This window comes from Lissotriton helveticus, chromosome 3_2 (genome assembly GCF_964261635.1).
Source record: "Lissotriton helveticus chromosome 3_2, aLisHel1.1, whole genome shotgun sequence".
Lineage (NCBI taxonomy): Eukaryota > Metazoa > Chordata > Amphibia > Caudata > Salamandridae > Lissotriton > Lissotriton helveticus.
The window spans coordinates 157,122,949-157,136,136 of NC_136062.1; the positions used below are offsets into that span (position 1 = coordinate 157,122,949).

Here is a 13,188-nt window from a genome sequence, read left to right on the forward strand (position 1 = left end):
TTTATTTCTAGGCAATCTGGAGTTCTGATTTTCTATTGTGATGCTCTTGTTCCTCCTTTCCCACGTAAAGAAATGTTTTCTTTCCTTAGGGGTTATCTGGGAATGTTGTTTTAATGTTTAGCCCATTTAAGATTCTCCTGCAGGGTGCAGATTAGTCCAAGTATCTTATTTTATTAGTGTAAATTCGAAGGACACTGGGAGAAACATATATTGTGAAATACTTTGAGAACGCTTTGAGTATGTAAATATATAATTTTGCTTTACCCAATTGGACTGTCTGATGGACACACTGTCTATGTGTGTAAACTGTTAGAATGTATGTGTTTTGCAAGCAGATTAGGAGAGAACAGAGCAGTGCAGAATAGGAGATCTTAGAGTGCTCTATCACTTTCCCTTTGAGGTACCTCATGCTATTTCGTCCTCTGGGTTGTAAGACTTAATATAATTGATTGCCTATTAATCGAAGCATGTGCATTCTGATTATAATTCACTGCCAACCTGATTTTTGCTTTATTTAAACCATTAACTATTACAAAATCTTCATGGTGTGTGTAGTGAAGTTAGCAGGCTAGTGGTTGTGGATGGAGCTTAGGGGGTGGACAGGAAGAGGAGGGAACCCACGAGGAAGAGGCAGTTAGAGTAGGGACAGGAGACAGGTTGGATGCATTACAATAAAGCTCCAAGTTATATAGCAATAAGTGTCTGTGTTTATTGTAGCAGGATGCTACAACTGGCGACGAGGATGGGATCGCACTGACTGCAGCCCACAGGATCACAGAAAGGCACCCTGTCTCCTGCAGCGTCGAGGGAAGAGCTCCGCTGCCGAGTAAAGCTAAGGCCTGGTGTTTGTGGCCAAGAGCGAGTGACTGCGACCCTAGAGAAGCCGGGGAACCCCGAAGAAATCCCGACCTGCGAGCGCTGAAACGCTCGGTCGAAGAAACCCTTGAGCGCTGAATGCGCGAGTCCCGCCGGGTGTGTGGGTGACCCAGCAACCGTGAAGAGACACGAGTCGGGAGCCCACTCCGACCCTGTCCAGCGCCACACGGCGAGTGAAGAGGTGTCCTGGAGGAGAGGATGCTGCCCCGATAACCTTGCAGCCAAGCGCGGCTAAATGCGCCAAACCGGAGCTTGAATACCGGTGAAAGTAAAAACCTCACGCCCGATGCGTGAGGTTTGGCATGCTGTCGGCGTAAGTGAGAGCGGGAACTGTGACAGTGAGCCGGGAGCTCACCCCAAGCTCACCTGAGGACTGCTGTGGCCTGCTGTGGCCGAAAGAGAGTGCATCCTGGTGTGGACTGCCCCCGCGAAGGTCCACTGTCAAGCGATGCAGAGCGCGGTAAAATTGTGCCCGGCGTCGGAAAAAAACCTCACGCCGGATGCGTGGGTTTTGGCACGCCGCTGCCGAAGGACTCTGCAAAGTAAGGCGGGAGCCCACCCCAACCTCACCTGACTGCAGCCTTGACCAGAGGGAGCCAAATCAGGAGTATGCTGACCCTGGGAGCAACTGCCGGTGAGTCCTGTGTGAAGAAACTGGGTCGAATGAAGAGAGAGAAAGTAGTGCCTGCAGATAACCACGGCGGCCATCTTTAAGTCAGGCAAGTTTCAAGACAAACCCCTTGACTGTTACCCGGCGGCCATTTTGAAGTCAGGCACTGATGAAAGAAACAAGCATTGGCAAATAAACAAGCATTGGTACCTGAAAGCAAGCAAACATTGGCAAAGAAACAAGCATTGGTACCCGAAAACAAACAAACATTGGCAAAAGAAACAAGCATTGGTTCCCGAAAACAGACAAACATTGGTAAAGAGACAAGCATTGGTGAAACCGAGTGAGTGTGACAAAGACACAAACAAACACTGCAAAGATGTCCGATGATGATAGAAATCAGCCGCCACCGGCAGATGCCAAGCCTAAGGTTCCAGGTGGGTCGCACCTGCGAGCGCCTGAACCCCTAAAAGTGACCACTGGGGGAACCATGGGTCCCAAATGGCAAGAATGGTTCGAAGAATTCGAGGATTATATCGAAGGATCAGAAGTGACTGAGGATAAAAAGAAGTTGATTGCCCTGCGTAACTTGGCGGGGCGGGAGATAGTCAAAATAATCAAAGACCTTCCTGACGCTGAGTCGGACACCTATGACAAAGTGCGTGACGCATTAAACAAGAGATTCCTTCACAAAAAGAATGTCGACTATGAACGCCATACATTTCACTCGGCTCGTCAAGGGAAAGAGGAACCAATGAGCGCTTTTATGATGCGACTGAGAAGACTAGCTAAGCATTGTGCATTTGATAATTTCTCGACAGATGCCGCAATTAAGTCACAAATAATTGATGGATGTCACTCCGACCAATTGAGGAGACGACTATTGAGAAAGGAACATAGCCTTGATGATATAGAGGAGATGACACGAATATTTGATCAAGCAGAAGAATATGCAGCAGACATCGAAACGGGACACAAAGGAAGTTGCGAACAAGTGCGACGCGTGCACGCCAAGAATGAAAGTCGAAGACGCTCGAGTGACAAACACTGGAGATCACGTCCGTCATCACGTCGAGAGCAATCAGGACATCAGCGGCGAGAACCGTGGAAGAAGGAAAGGAGATCAGAGAACGTGAGGAAGTGTTTCCGTTGTGGGTACGATTACCCCCAGGTAGACAGCTGTCCTGCCATGGGCCAAAGATGTCGGAAGTGTGGTCGAACTAATCACTTTGAAGCGATGTGTGGGGAATACAACAAGGAGAGAAGAAGTGGTGCCACAAAGACAGCTCAGCCTGACTCACGAAGAGGTACCCCGAGAACGTCCCGATCTGGTACTCGAAGACATCATGCCCGAGCTGTCCAAGACCAAGCTGAACAGTCTTCTGGGTCATCACACTCCAGCCGTGAGTCACGTCGGTCCAGGTGGGAACGGAGATCACCATCCCAGGAATCGAGACCGTCATCCAGAGACTCAACTTACACCATTGAATATCTAAACTTAGCTGTAGATCAAGACCAGCTCAAGACATATCCCAGACTGGATATCAAAGTTGGCAATCATGACACGCAATTTGTACTAGACTCAGGTGCATCTCTGAACTATATTCCAGTCACCGAATATGAAAGAATGAAGCCACGTCCTCCACTGACCTTTGCACCAGTCAGAGTCTTTACATGGATGGCTAAGAAGCCACTCCCCTGCCTCGGGAAGTTTTCAACGACCCTCCAACATGAGGACACAACCATCCCAGCAGTAATCCACGTCATTAAGGGCCCGGAAGCGGACTGTCTACTGAGCCTCCCGACAGCTGAACGCCTTCATCTAGTGGAAATCCTTTTCAAGGTCAGCGGAAATCAAGATGTGACCCGCCAGTTTCCCAGACTATTCCAAGGACTAGGCAAGCTAAAGAACTGCCAAGTACGATTACACATTAATGAACAAATCAGACCTGTCGCTCAACACCCTCGACGGGTACCATTTCACCTCCAAACCGCTGTAGAAGAAGAACTCCAGGACTTGCTAGCTGCTGACATCATCGAGCGCACCGAGGGTCCAACACCATGGGTGTCCCCAGTAGTTATTGTTCCCAAAAAGGGCACGGCCAACAAAGTCAGACTCTGTGTGGATATGCGCCTGCCCAACACTGCAATTGAAAGAGAGCGACACCCGGGGCCACACTTGAGTGATATGATTTCGGCCCTGAATGGAGCGAAAATATTTTCCAAGTTGGACTTAAACAAGGGGTACCACCAGTTAGAATTAGAGGCAAAGTCGAGATATATCACCACATTTGCAACCCACCTGGGGTTGTTCAGATACAAGAGACTAAGCTTTGGGGTTTCCTCTGCAGCTGAAATATTCCAGGAAGCCATTAGGCAGGTCATTCAGAATATTCCCAATGCCTTCAACTACAGCGACGACATCCTTGTCTATGGCTCAGATCTGCGAGAACATGATATCGCACTCAATCGTGTTTGCCACGCACTACTAGAAGCAAACCTGACCCTCAACAAAGAGAAATGCGAATTCCATCAGGACACACTAAAATTCTTTGGTCATATCTTCTCAGGCGCTGGCATGAAACCTGACCCCGACAAGATTGGGACTCTGAACAACACCAAGAGCCCCCAAGACGTCAGTGAGCTCAGGTCGTTCCTCGGCATGGCCAGTTACTGTGCTCGCTATATCAGGGACTACGCAACAATCAGCCATCCCCTTCGCCTGTTGACCAAACAAGGCCAGCCGTTTGAGTGGACTCCCCAATGTGAAAACTCCTTCAAGGAAATCAAGAAGGCGGTAGCATCTGCGGATCACTTATCCTATTTCAACCCAAAGAGAAAAACGGAAATTACTGTGGATGCCAGCCCCGTTGGTCTTGGTGCAATCTTGGCACAGTATGACAATGACTCAGACCCACGTCGGATAATTGCATATGCGAGTCGTAGCTTGACTGACCTGGAGCGGGCATACTCGCAGCCAGAAAAAGAAAGTCTTGCCGTAGTGTGGGCATGTGAACATTTTCATGTCTTCATATATGGAAAACATTTCACTTTGATTACGGATCACCAGGCTCTTGTTACCATTTACGGAAACCCACGATCCAAGATGCCCCCGAGAATCGAAAGGTGGGGTTTACGACTACAGGAGTACACATTCACCATCATCCACAAGCCAGGGAAGTCTGAAAACCCAGCTGACTATATGTCCAGACACCCGGCCACATCTTCAGTCTCTAAATCGTCCATTGCGGAAGAGTACATACACTTTGTGACCGATCAGGCTCTTCCTCCCGCTATCCCAATGGACACCATCAGAGAAAGCACAGCACAAGACATCATCCTGCAGAAGGTCCTGCGCAGGATTCGACATAACAGATAGAGGCATGATTCTCAGGATGCAGAGACTGATCCGGTCCTTAAACAAGAAATGCAAGCCTTCCGGCATGTGTGCAGTGAGCTGTCAGCCACCACGGATGGCATAATACTGCGAGACCAGAGAATCGTGATCCCCACTCAACTGAGACAAGGAGTGGTTGCCCTTGCCCATGAAGGACATAGGGGTATTGTGTCAACCAAGCGCGCATTGAGAGAACGAGTGTGGTTTCCATATCTCGACCAAATGGTTGAAGCTACCTTGAAGGACTGTCATCTTTGTCAACTTACGAGCAAAAGTGATCCTCCAGCACCCCTAAACATGACCCCTCTACCACCTGGTGTGTGGCAAGAAATTGCCATTGATTTCTATGGACCCTTGGCATCGGGCAAGTATGTGCTGGCCATCATCGATGAACACTCTAGGTACCCCATTGCACGTTTTGTGTCATCTACAAATGCCGTCAGCACTCTCAAGGTATTAGACGAAGTCTTTGCGGCCTGGGGCGTTCCCTCCACGGTTAAGACAGACAACGGACCTCCATTTAATGGAAATGACTTTGCAGCATTTGCGAAACACCTGGATTTTCATCACCGTAAAATTACACCCCTCTGGCCACAGGCCAATGGAACAATTGAAAGATTCATGGCCACGCTCAAAAAGACTTTTCAACATGCGACAGCGGAAGGGAAAGATCTACAAGTCGCCCTCAACGAGGTCCTCCGAGCTTACCGGACAACTCCTCACGCTACCACAGGAAAATGCCCGGCAACACTCATGCTGGGGCGTCCTATCAGGAATCGCATCCCAACGTGGGAAGGGGCATTACGACCATCATTGTCACCCACTCGAGATCATCAAGAAATGATGAAGACAGACCAGCGCCGAAAAGACAAAATGAAGTCATATGCAGATCACAGGAGAAGAGCGAGATCACTCTCGTTACATGAAGGAGATCGGGTGCTTGTCAAGCAAGAACAACAGAAAAAGACCCACTGCCTATTCAAGGACGAACCGTTACTGGTTACGAAAAAGAAAGGAACTATGGTGACTGCTGAATCAGAACAGAGACGAATCACGAGAAATATCTCACATTTCAAGAAATTGCCACACGATGCCACTGATATCTCAATGAGTGAAATGGACACTCCCGGTTCGGAAGAACCACCTTCAGTCAGTCGTGAGAACACTAGTCCAATCAATGAAACAAGGAGTGATACCAATCTGGGAATGAGGTCACCACGACCTCATCGTGACATACGTCCACCCAAAAGACTTATTGAAGAAATGGACCAGAAAGTCAGTATGTTGTTTGTTTTGTTACAAAGGGGGGAGATGTAGTGAAGTTAGCAGGCTAGTGGTTGTGGGTGGAGCTTAGGGGGTGGACAGGAAGAGGAGGGAACCCACGAGGAAGAGGCAGTTAGAGTAGGGACAGGAGACAGGTTGGATGCATTACAATAAAGCTCCAAGTTATATAGTAATAAGTGTCTGTGTTTATTGTAGCAGGATGCTACAGTGTGATTCTAAAATATTCTCTGTCCTTTTTGAGGAGCCTAATGTGCTTCATAATTCAGTGAATGCATTCATTTTATGACCAGGCTCAGCTCTCAAAAACCAAAATCCTTAGGGGATTAACACTGCCCCTGGTCCATCGAGAGAAGCACTATCTATCTATCTATCTATCTATCTATCTATCTATCTATCTATCTATCTATCTATCTATCTATCTATCTATCTATCTATCTATCTATCTATCTATCTATCTATCTATCTATCTATCTATCTATCTATCTATCTATCTATCTATCTATCTATCTATCTATCTATCTATCTATCTATCTATCTATCTATCTATCTATCTATCTATCTTTAATTCTATCTATGTTTGGCTACTTTATTTGCTCAGAATACAGTGGTATAAAAATCATATTTCACAAAGATTCTTGAAATTGGCAAAACATATTTTACAGTTCTCTGTGAAATATGGCTTCCATCATCCTATCAATAGCCTAAAACCACTCTGAAGAGCTTTATCATTTTCAGGCTACTAACATTATGCAGCATGGATGATGAAATTGTGTGTCAAGATTATCTAAATTATGTAGCAAAAAGTACAAATTCTGTAGCGCTTTATCCCACAGTATTATTTTCATCCTTTTCAGATTAAAGCAACAACTTTATCTTTGAAATTTTATCACAAATGATGTGGCAAATACAATAAAACCATAATTAGGTGGTGCGCACTGAAGCCACCAAATCCAATAAATTCACTGTCCCAAACCATTGCTCATAGTTGTATCTAACATTTATTTATGAAGGATAAACAAAACCAAAAAAGTTAAATTCCAATCAGTGCTCATTGCTAGCTGCACTTTGAAGAAATCAGTTTTTTTTAAGTTATCTGTCTTAAAATATACAACCAATATAAAACAATACATAATGAGTAAGACATGTAAAATGGTCCTCTATTCCCATCTTGGAATTATAGTGACATTTAGAAAACACTTATCCATCAGAAACCGCCAATGGCGGTATTGGCCCATATTATGTAAATATTCAAAATAGCATATTACACTGTTATACATGCATCCGCATACATGATATATTTATATTCCGCTGTGGCCTGGGGGCTAAGCTTTAAGCTATTGTCTGCAGCAGAATGAAAGTCCTGGATATTTAATTCAAAATGTGTTTCCCTCTTTGTAATACAAATATTTTGCTTCACTTATCAGTACCACAGACAACATCCACATGATCATTGACGGAGGGGACATGGCAGCCCCTATTCTCCTGGACCTCCCTGCAGGAGATGTGATGCTTCATCATAGGGCAGTGCACCTCGTTGGGCCGGTGCTCCAATGCCCTATGGGTCCCCTGAAGGGTCACTTTAGCGGAGATCTTTTTTTATAAATTGCCATATCAGTTTTAATCCACAGCCACATACTCACTACTCAACTGCACTTACCACCTCGCTTGCATTCATCATACGGCAATTTCTAAAAAAAATCTCAGCTAAACTGAATCTTCGGGGGACTCAAAGGGCATTGCAACACTGGCACTGCCCCATGATTAAGCATGAAATCCGCCTGGGGATGTGTGAGGGCTAAATGAAACAGTCTTGTTGACTGTCTCCATGACCTCGCTCTGGTCACACACAACCTGTTCATATTCTTTCTCTTCTTCTCAAAGGAACAGAAGCCCATTTTGTGAGATTGTGATCTATTTTTAGGAGCACAGGCTCTGGACCTTCCAATCCAGCTCTGTCGAGGAAACCTGAGACGTTTTTCGGGCTAGGCACACACATCTGCTCAGTGCCAGGATACCGTTGTTGGTGATAGTGCACTTTACAAATGCACATGACATATCACTATTCATGAATATTATGTTTACATCCCAGACATTTCTCAAAACAGGCTGTTTCATAAACGGATGCAGAGTTCAGAAGAAACCCCTAAATATGCTGCATCTCTTTTTAAGTTTGATGTTTTAAATCTGCCTTATATAGAGATATAATATATACATAATATTCAATACTGCTCTTCATGGATGTTTTCAATTGAATAAGTAATTCCACCGTTTCTGTAGTGTGAACACAAAGAAAACCTGAAACAATTTTTAAAAGATAACATCTGTAAGATGACAAAATATGAGGTACACCTTTTATTACAAGTGTATAGCTGCAGACTTGTTTTAATCCGAGTGCAATTCTGTACATGTTTAAAGCAAACAATTTTATTCTGAGAGAAGAAAGCACATTGTTATTACAACTATATTCCTTCGTTTCTGAGCAACGTAAAATCATTATTGATTATACAACATTTTGAATAGGAATCTCTTGACCACTAAATAAATGCATAAGTTGTCTGCAGTTGTGTAACATGCCACATAATTTTCATCATAATTTGCTTTTCATTTTATTATAAATTGTCGAATCATTCAGTATATTGCTTAGGTTAGTGTAGTAAACCAGCAATATATTGTGTTACCCAAGTGCTGCTCAATTTAAGTATAAACAGTGGCACTTTGGTAACTACACAGGAAACGCTGGTTAGACCATGTCGCGGACCAGCAACTGGCCCTATCCTTTTTTGACCTGAGCTAATGACATTTGAGCCACTCGTCTAATCCTCTCGTTCCTTTTTCTTCATTTTTAAAGTAAATCGTCCCATAGTTATTCCCTCCTTGCTATGTTTTTCGGGTGCGTTTGTCGACCCATATGATGCTCGATGAATAAGTACATGGTTACATGGTAGTACACAATGTTGTCCCTGTGATTTGTCTTGTTGGAGTGTGATAGGGTTGTTCTTCCTTACACATGCAGCCCCTTGACTCTCGAACAAAACAAAAGCACTCAAGTCCATGCACTCAAAATTGTGCATCTTGGCAGGCGGAGCTAAGGTTTGTTCTATGAATGGGCACAATTCTGCTAGGGAGGATGTAATCTAGGTTATAGGCGGAGGCATCACAGGTAACTCCCACCAGAAGAAGGTATCACTCCCTGCACTCCATGGTCTTGAGCCTTCTGAAGAATTAAATCCTACATCTTTATAGATAATTGAGCATGTCTACAAATCAAGAATCTGAACCCCCTTCTTAAGAAATCCCATTGCTTTTCAATATACATTCCAAGTTAGTCACCCCTTTGCAAATATCCCAGCACTAAAAAGAGCTCTCAAGTTATAAAAGGGAGCATTCACCATGCAGCCAGTGTAGATCTTTAATTATGTGGGTAGCAATGATAATATTATTCTGCCCTGTCTTCCTCTCCTAGATCTCAAGTTCCATCAAGCAGCCAGCTAAAATCTGATCACTGTTGTGATGTAGTATATTCTAAGGGGACATGTGCTTTTACTCCATCAGAGAACAGACACATTGGAATGGAAGACAAGGAATAAACCTGTGCATCAGAGATCACATACAATATTGCCAAACCACATGCATAGTTTTACAGCAACTAGACGACTATGGTATATGGCACCCATAAACTTTTTTGATGTGCGTTCCATGAGTTAGCAAGGTGATGTTTAGTCATGCTGCATGCAATTTCACTGTTTGTTGATATTTGAACAGCACTACCTGTGGTATCAACATGTAGTGAGAATGGTATCCATAATTATACCCTGAATTCAACAGAATATTGGTTTTTATTGGTCAACCTGTATCTCTAGGACAGAGAATGATTGTATTGTGCATGCAACTACTGTAGTTGTGGGTCTCTTTGTTTCCTAATGTCTCTCTTTACCTTTGGCCGCATTGGGGCTACCTTTCAAGTTTAATTTCCCAACTATTAAACAGCTGGTTTGTCCCTTATCCTTCACATGTGGATGTTTCTGCTCTACTCCTCCAAGTTCTATCACCCACATTGTTTGTTCCAGGAAAGTTACCCTCAAAACGGTTGTATGTAAAAATATCGACTATTGAAAGATCATGGCCAAAATATCGGGGCGGAAAATATCAAGAAGGAAATTGCATGAAGATAAGTAAAGGCTAACTACTCTTATCTCCATATCTGTGTAGCTTGAAATGATTTGCGAAGGTACATATAAATATATACATTACACCTCACCTGAAGGACCTCCACTGGGTCCCCAAGCGTAAACGTGCACAATTCAAACTCCTCACCCAAACTTTTGAGGCACCATATAACAATGGCCCAGAATATCTCAACTATGGCATCTACTTTCACAAATCTTCCCTTGTCCAGACTTCTACTTGCACGCACCACACACACACGGAAAACCAGATCTTGGCGGTCGAGCCTTCTCCCACACACTCAACAACTTACAGCTATACTTCTTGAACTCGGAAAAGATGTTAAGGTAAACCTATACTCACCAGTTTTATACTTCTTGATGTTTTATCCTTAATATTCTGGAAGCACTATGTTTCTGTAGTCAGCATTAGAGTGGAATACTCCTTCTTATCAAAGGATCACCCCATTCTCTAACTGTTTCAAAATTCTTGCCACAGATGCCACTCAGAAAAGGCATTTATAGATGTCTTTATGATCACAGAGTCGGCTGCTCCTGTGCATGATTGGTGGGCAAGAATCTGCCATCCAGCATTTCCAAACCTCCTCTATGTATTTTTGTCAATGCTTGTTAATCTGTGGAGCATTCCATCGGGTTAAATGCGAGATCTGATTAAATCATTTGCCAAAGCCTGCTGTAATGCAGACAAAAAAAGATTCCTTCCTGTATACAACGCATCAATGCAAACACAAGGAGAGGATGGAGAGAGCGCTGGAACTTTTCAGACACTCACCCCCAGTCACTATTCTGGGAAACCTGTCCCAGGATGTTTGTTTCCGGGCCAGGGAAGTCCTGGCTTGGTAGTTTGGGCTGGACTGTTCCCATGAGGCACAGGGTCAAGACTGATTTGCATATGGCTGGATCTGAACTGGGGTGGCGAAGTGAGCTAAATAATGATGATGGATTAAACCCAATCTGTGTTTTTATGGTAATGTTTTAGGTACTGATCCTGTCCTGCACTGAAGGGGTGGCAGGCTGTAACAGTAATAATATGGCAGTACATAAATAAAGAGCAGGATTTGTAAGTTCAATGTAGTTTAAAATTAATCTAGATACAATCTAGTTACTCCCAGCATCCTTCATATAGATATCAACTCACTAAATAGGACAGCTTTTCTTCCATAGTTAAAACAGCAAACAACTGAGTCAGCCAAACAGGAAACACAACACATGGCACTGCTTCTTCATAAATATTTTGATTATACACAAGACATCCTCATGGCTGATCACTCTGATGCCATAGCACAATGTTTGCATGAGATGGGCAGTTTCCTACGACGTCTCACTGCCAGTCCAGCGGGTCCTAAGCCAATCACACCTCTTTAGATTGTTTTGAGAATGCTTAGCCATTCTGCTGTGCTGATGGGTGGCAGCAAGTTGACCCTTTAAACACTGCTGAAAATATTATCATCTGTAGCTCATGGTTTGATGACATCTTTGCTATTCCGTATGTAGTACAAAAGAAACGCTTTCACAATACAGCAGCCTTTAGAAGTAGTCTATCCTAGGCCTTATTTCTGTGTATGTATAGAGGCAAGGTGAAATGTTATTAATTACCTTTCAAACCCGGAGGGCACACCAGGGTTCAGTGTGAGGCGATCCTGGCACCTGTGCACCACTCCACTCTGTGGGGGTATACCATTTGAATTGGGATTTCATGTAGTTAGAAGATGGTGAATTAAGTTCCTTATGACCAGCTGCGTCCCGTGCAGGTAAGAGCGGTGGGGCCGGGAGGGGGTATTTCGACAGACGACGATGAGGGACAATTGAATAAATAATGAATGTTCCAGCATGATCGTCTGTCGAAATCCCCCCTCACCCGGCCCCATTGCCACACCGCTCTTACCTGCATGGGCAGTGGCTGCTTATGACATGGGCATAGTGCTTTGAACACCCGAATATGCATAGGACACCTGTGCAATTACTTCTGGTGGAAGGAGATGCAAGAGCATTTGTTTGGACCCAAAATCGGTTGTGTCATGTGGCTAGGGTATCCAGATTTTGAGGAGCAAAAACTGGGACATGTCAGACATAAAAATAGGACTTAAGCATTTTGTGTTACTTTTATTTCTGGCCTGTCCTGTTTATTGCGCAGCTGTATAATATATATATATATATATATATATATATATATATATATATATATATATATATATATATATATATATATATATTACCTACTGGCGGTCGCCAGTAGGTATATATAGTTAGGATTTTTTCTCTATGGGTTTTTTGAAAATTCTATGTCTAATAACTTTGGCGTTTGTGGACGGAATCGGCTGAAATTTTCAGGAAAATGGCACATTTTGTTTCTGAGCAGCCCTTGAAAATTTGGGGGGGGTTCGTCCAGTGGGGGCCGAGAAAAAAGGGGGGTCCCAAAACGTGTTTTTAACATTGAGTTTTCCATAGGGCGGTTGGCCTCACTTTTAGCCCGAACGGCTGAATGGATTTGCACGAAACTTGGCAAAATTGTAGGGACTGGTAGCCCGATGTGCCTTTTGTAGGTCTCAATATATGTGCTCCAGTGGATTTTGAGAAATTAACGTTTAAAAAAAGATATATATCTGTAACAGCGGACCGGTTAGCGCTCTGGTTCGCGGACTTTTCGCGCAACGGAGCTTTGTGAAGCGAAGCTGATTGGTTCTCCGGCGTCTGTCAACATTCCAAACAGTCCGTAGCGGCCGCCATCTTGTCTCTCGGTAGGATCGAGAGACAAGAGGAGGTCAAAACAAAGGGGGAAATAACTATAAGGGGGCATAGTAGATCCTCGCTGACCCCCTAGGTTTGATGTGGAGGTT

General features: G+C 44.1%; 1 protein-coding gene across 3 annotated transcripts in view; it reads right to left on the reverse strand.

The window, feature by feature from the left end:
* SLC28A2 (solute carrier family 28 member 2) overlaps nt 1-13,188 on the reverse strand; it is a 675,497-nt gene that overhangs the window by 347,989 nt on the left and 314,320 nt on the right. The gene's annotated exons all lie outside the window — the stretch shown is intronic.